Raw genomic sequence first — 6,119 nt, 5'->3', positions numbered from 1 at the left:
GAGATGATGGGCGGGATTTTCCAGCCACGCTCACCCCCAAGGGTCCATGTCCCGCTCGCTACGATTCCCGTGGTGGGTGGGACGGGAAAATTCCGCCCAGTCTTTTGACAAAAAATGATCGGCAATTTTCCTTGCAACGTTTCTCAGATTCTTTAAGTTGGAGCTGGACCCAGTTCTTGACGAGGATAAAGATTGTGAAGTACAGAAAATCAGATTTGATCTGTGATCTCCTAGACTGGTTTTGGTTGCCTGACGGGTTTGACTTTGGGCCTGTTTATTTGCCTTGATTAGCAGACTATGTCGGTGACTGTGGGGGAAGCGGGGAGTTGAGGGATAGAATGAGGAAAGAGAGGAAGAAGTGTTTAGTTCCGGTCTTCGTACTATCACGTCACAGGGCAGGCTGGCGTGGACTGCAGGTCTTACCCTTCCTTTAGTTTTGGATGCTGGCTGGCAGGACACCAACCCATGTTGGGAAACAGCCTTCTGGCCATCCCTACAGAACCACGCTTCAGGTGACAATCAGGACAGTGGAAGCAGTGAAGGGGTTGTTCGATGAAGCTCCAATGCACAGTACAACACTGGTCTGGCCACTACACTGTCTAACCCTGCTTCAACACGACTGAATAGTTTGAAAGGGAAAAAAGTGGGTCTAAGGCTAGTATTTTAAACTTAAATAAAGGCAACTATGTGGGCATGAAAGTTGCGCTAGCTAAGTGAACTGGAAGATTAGGCTAGGGGAAAGATCAATAGACAAGCAGTGGCAGACATTTAAGGGGCTATTTCAGAATATTCTGAATAAGTAAATTTCTACTATTAAAAATATTTGGAGGGGGAGGACCCACTTCCGTGGTTAACTAAAGAAGTTAAGGAAACTGTCAAACTTAAGGAAAAAGCATATAACTGCAGGCCAGATGATTGGTTAGAATGTGAAGAACAGCAGAGAATGACCAAAGGTTAATCAGGAGAAAGAAATTAGAGTATGAGAGGAAGATGGCTAGAAATGTGAAAACTTATAGCATGTGTTTCTACAGGCGTTTAAACAGGAAATTAGCAAGTTAAGTGAGTCCTCGGGAGAGTGAGAATGAACCATAGATTCCCTACAGTGCAGAAGGAGACCATTTTCTATCATGCATCTGTAAAGGTTGGTGAGAGTCGTAGCGGACATACGACTCTCACCAACTTCTGCAGATGCATCATCGAAAGCATTCTTCCAGTTGTATTTCCTTAGTCTCCTCAGAAAATAGAGGCGTTGGTGGGTTTCTTAATGATAGCGTTTTACTCATCTAATAAAATCAAATAACTGGGGATGCTGGAAATCGGAAATAAAAATGGAAAATGCTGGAAAAATTCAGCAGGTCTGGCAGTGTCTGTGGAGAGAGAAAGGATTCAGATCTTTCTGAAGTTGTGGCTGAGTCACATGGGAGGAATACCTTCACTGTGCCACCTGTCATGAAGCTGGAAATGTGTTTGCAAAAATTGAATTAAGAAAGACTTGGAAGGACTGTGAACTGTCAGGGAGATAGTGTTAAACTTGAAGAGGACAAAGACGGGGCTGATGGAATGGACAAGTATCAGATTAAATGTAATGCTGAGAAACGCAAAATGATTCGGCACGGTAGCACAGTTGTTAGCACTGCTGCTTCACAGCTCCAGGGACCTGGGTTCGATTCCCGGCTTGGGTCACTGTCTGTGTGGAGTTTGCACATTCTCCTCGTATCTGCGTGGGTTTCCTCCGGGTGCTCCGGTTTCCTCCCACAGTCCAAAGATGTGCGGGTTAGGTTGATTGGCCATGCTAAAAATTGCCCTTAGTGTCCTGAGATGCGTAGGTTAGAGGGAGTCGTGGGTAAATATGTAGGGATATGGGGGTAGGGCCTGGGTGGGATTGTGGTCGGTGCAGACTCGATGGGCCGAATAGCCTCTTTCTGATTCATTTTGGTAGGAAGAATGCATAGGACACAATATAAAATAAAACAAACAATTCTAAAGTGGGTGCTGGAGCAGAGAGACCTGGGTGTATATGTGCATAAATCACTGAAGGTGGCAGGACAAGTTGAGAAAGTGGATAAAAAGGCACATGGGATCTTGGTCTTTATAAATAACAGCACAGAGTACAACAGCAAGGGAGTGAAAATGAATTTTTACAAAACACTGGTCCAGCATCAACTGGAGTATTGCGTCCAATTCTGGAGATTGCAATTTAGGAAAGATATGACGGCTTCAGAAAAGGTCCAGGTGGTTCCAGGGATGAGGGACTTCAGTTATGTGGATAGATTGGAGAAGTTGGAACTGTTTTCCTTGGAAAAGTTCAAAATCACGAGGGATCTGGACAGAGTCAAGAGGGAGAAACTGTTCCCATTGGTGGAAGGATCAAGAACCAGAGGACCAATGCACCTAACCAGCACATCTTTCCAGAGGAAACTGGAGCACCTGGAGGAAACCCACACAGACACGGGGAGAATGTGCAGACTCCGCACAGTCACCCAAGCCGAGAGTCAAACACGGATCCCTGGCGCTGTGAGGCAGTAGTGCTAACCACTGTGCCACTCTATATAACATCTGCGTGAAGCACTGGCGAGGCTATGGTTTCAGGTCAGGATTAGAATTATCAAAACGTGCGCAGTGTGTTGTACTTAAACATAATAAATAGGAACAGGAATGCTCCACCATTCAATGAGATCACGGCTGATTTGATTGTGGCCTTAACTCCACTTCCCTGCCTGTTTCTCTCTCCTATCAAAAACCCGTCTCATCAGCCTCGAACGTTCTTATTATCGAGAGGTGTACAGCATGTTAGAATCGTACAATCCTACAGTGCAGAAGGAGGCCATTTGGCCCATCAGGTCAAAGGTAGGGTTCTGAAGACTGTGGAGGAAAAGAGAGATCTTGGGGTCCATATCCACAGATCTCTGAAGGTTGCCTTTCAAGTGGATAGAGCTGTGAAGAAGGCCTATAGTGTGTTAGCGTTTATTAACAGGGGGTTGGAGTTTAAGAGCCGTGGGGTTATGCTGCAACTGTACAGGACCTTGGTGAGACCACATTTGGAATATTGTGTGCAGTTCTGGTCACCTCACTATAAGAAGGATGTGGAAGCGCTGGAAAGAGTGCAAAGGAGATTTACCAGGATGCTGCCTGGTTTGGGGGGTAGGTCTTATGAGGAAAGGTTGAGGGAGCTAGGGTTGTTCTCTCTGGAGTGGAGGAGGTTGAGGGGAGACTTAATAGAGGTTTATAAAATGATGAAGGGGATAGATAGAGTGAACGTTCAAAGACTATTTCCTCGGGTGGATGGAGCTAATACAAAGGGGCATAACTATAGGGTTCATGGTGGGAGATATAGGAAGGATGTCCGAGGTAGGTTCTTTACGCAGAGAGTGGTTGGGGTGTGGAATGGACTGCCTGCAGTGATAGTGGAGTCAGACACTTTAGGAACATTTAAACAGTTATTGGATAGGCACATGGAGCACACCAGGATGATAGGGAGTGGGATAGCTTGATCTTGGTTTCAGATAAAGCTCGGCACAACATCATGGGCCGAAGGGCCTGTTCTGTGCTGTACTGTTCTATGTTCTATCAAGTCTGCTCTGACCACAATCCCACCAGGCCCTATCCCCATGCATTTACCCTAGCTAGCCCCCCTGACACTGAGGTGCAATTTAGCATGGACAATACATCTAACTCGCACATCTTTGGACTGTGGGAGGAAACCAGAGGACCCAGAGGAAACCGACACAGACACGGGGGGAATGTGCAAACTCTACACAGACAGTGACCAAAGCCGGGAATTGAACCCAGGTCCCTGGCGCTGTGAGGCAGCAGTGCTAACCACTGTGCCACCGTGCCGTTGTAAACCTCGGGTTCACATTTGACCTACCTTCGTTTTCCTCTGCTTCCTCTGGATCCTCCTCATCTTCATTCCGAAAGTGTGACTGCCAATCCGCCATATCTGCTGTGGAGGAAGTGCCAACTCCCCTGTCAGGTAGAAGTACAAGGGACACCTCCCTGCATTATCCCCATCTCCTTTGGCACCCAAAGTCCTATTGATTTCTGCCTGGACTATGCTCATCGAGTGGGCATCCACAGTCCACAGTGGGGTGGAGCATTCCAAAGGGAGATGTACGGCTCCCAGCCTCATCCAGTGCTGGCCTCACTGTGGTTGATTAATTTTCTCCAGGCAAAGGGTATTAACAGATTCAAGGTAGGTGACCCAGATCAGTCATGAATTAGCTGAATGATGGAACAGACTCGAGGGACCGAATGGCCTCCTCCTAGGTGGAAAGTGAGACTTGGTGTTGGGAAATGTGCCCAATATAAGTCTCTTTTAAATTACACATCTGGATTTTAAATGTTTGGAATGATATACAACAGAGAAGAGCAATGGGAGAAGAAATATAAGTTAGTATTAAAGCAGCAGTTATTGAAATGTGTTCCCCTGGAGGGAGCTGTCCCTTTAAGAGGAGAATATGGCGCTTTAAGAGTGCAGTAAGAAGTCTCACAACACCAGGTTAAAGTCCAACAGGTTTATTTGGTAGCAAAAGCCACTAGCTTTCGGAGCGCTGCTCCTTCATCAGGTGAGTGGGAGTTCTGTTCACAAACAGGGTATATAAAGACACAAACTCAATTTACAAAATAATGGTTGGAATGCGAGTCTTTACAGGTAATCAAGTCTCAAAGATACAGACAATGTGAGTGGAGGGAGGGTTAAGCACAGGTTAATGAGATGTATATTGTCTCCAGACAGGACAGTTAGTGAGATTTTGCAAGCCCAGGCAAGTCGTGGATTACAGATAGTGTGACATGAACCCAAGATCCTGGTTGAGGCCGTCCTCATGTGTGCGGAACTTGGCTATCAGTCTCTGCTCAGAGACTCTGCGCTGTCGCATGTCGTGAAGGCTGTCTTGGAGAACGCTTACTCGAAGAACAGAGGCCGAATGCCCGTGACTGCTGAAGTGTTCCCCAACAGGAAGAGAACACTCTTGCCTGGTGATTGTCGAGCGGTGTTCATTCATCTGTTGTCGTCGCGTCTGCATGGTCTCCCCAATGTACCATGTCTCGGGGCATCCTTTCCTGCAGTGTATGGAGGTAGACAACGTTGGTCGGGTTGCAAGTGTATGTACCGTGTACCTGGTGGATGGTGCTCTCACGTGAGATGATGGCATCCATGTCAATGATCCGGCACGTCTTGCAGAGGTTGCTGTGGCAGGGTTGTGTGGTGTCGTGGTCACTGTTCTCCTGAAAGGCTGGGTAGTTTGCTGCGGACAATGGTCTGTTTGTGGTTGTGCGGTTGTTTGAAGGCAAGAAGTAGGGGTGTGGGGATGGCCTTGGTGAGATGTTTGTCTTCATCAATGACATGTTGAAGGCTCTGGAGAAGATGCCATAGCTTCTCCGCTCCGGGGAAGTACTGGACGATGAAGGGTACTTTGTCTGCCGTGTCCCGTGTTTGTCTTCTGAGGAGGTTGGTGCGATTTTTCGCTGTGGTGCGTTGGAACTATCGATCGATGAGTCGAGCGCCATATCCTGTTCTTATGAGGGCATCTTTCAGCGTCTGGAGGTGTCTGTTGCGATCCTCCTCATCTGAGCAGATCCTGTGTATACGGAGGGCTTGTCCATAGGGGATGGCTTCGTTAACGTGTTTAGGGTGGAAGCTGGAGAAGTGGAGCATCGTGAGGTTATCTGTGGGCTTGCGGTACAGTGAAGTGCTGAGGTGACCGTCCTTGATGGAGATGCGTATGTCCAAGAATGCAACCGATTCTGGAGAGTAGTCCATGGTGAGTCTGATGGTGGGATGGAACTTGTTGATGTCATCATATAGTTGTTTCAGTGATTGTTCACCATGAGTCTAAAGGAAGAAAATGTCATCGATGTATCTAGTGTATAGCATCAGTTGAAGGTCCTGTGCGGTGAAGAGGTCCACTTCACCAGGCAAGAGTGTTCTCTTCCTGTTGGGGAACACTTCAGCGGTCACGGGCATTCAGCCTCTGATCTTCGGGTAAGCGCTCTCCAAGATGGCCTTCACGACAACGCAGAGTCGCTGAGCAGAGAGTGATCGCCATGTTCCACACACATGCGGACGGCCTCAACCGGGATCTTGGGTTCATGTCACACTACCTGTAACCCCCATGACT

Source organism: Mustelus asterias (assembly GCF_964213995.1).
Source record: "Mustelus asterias chromosome 26 unlocalized genomic scaffold, sMusAst1.hap1.1 SUPER_26_unloc_40, whole genome shotgun sequence".
In the NCBI taxonomy this organism is placed as follows: Eukaryota; Metazoa; Chordata; class Chondrichthyes; order Carcharhiniformes; family Triakidae; genus Mustelus; species Mustelus asterias.
The sequence above is the reverse complement of the archived record's forward strand: the minus strand, read 5'-3'. Positions refer to the sequence as shown.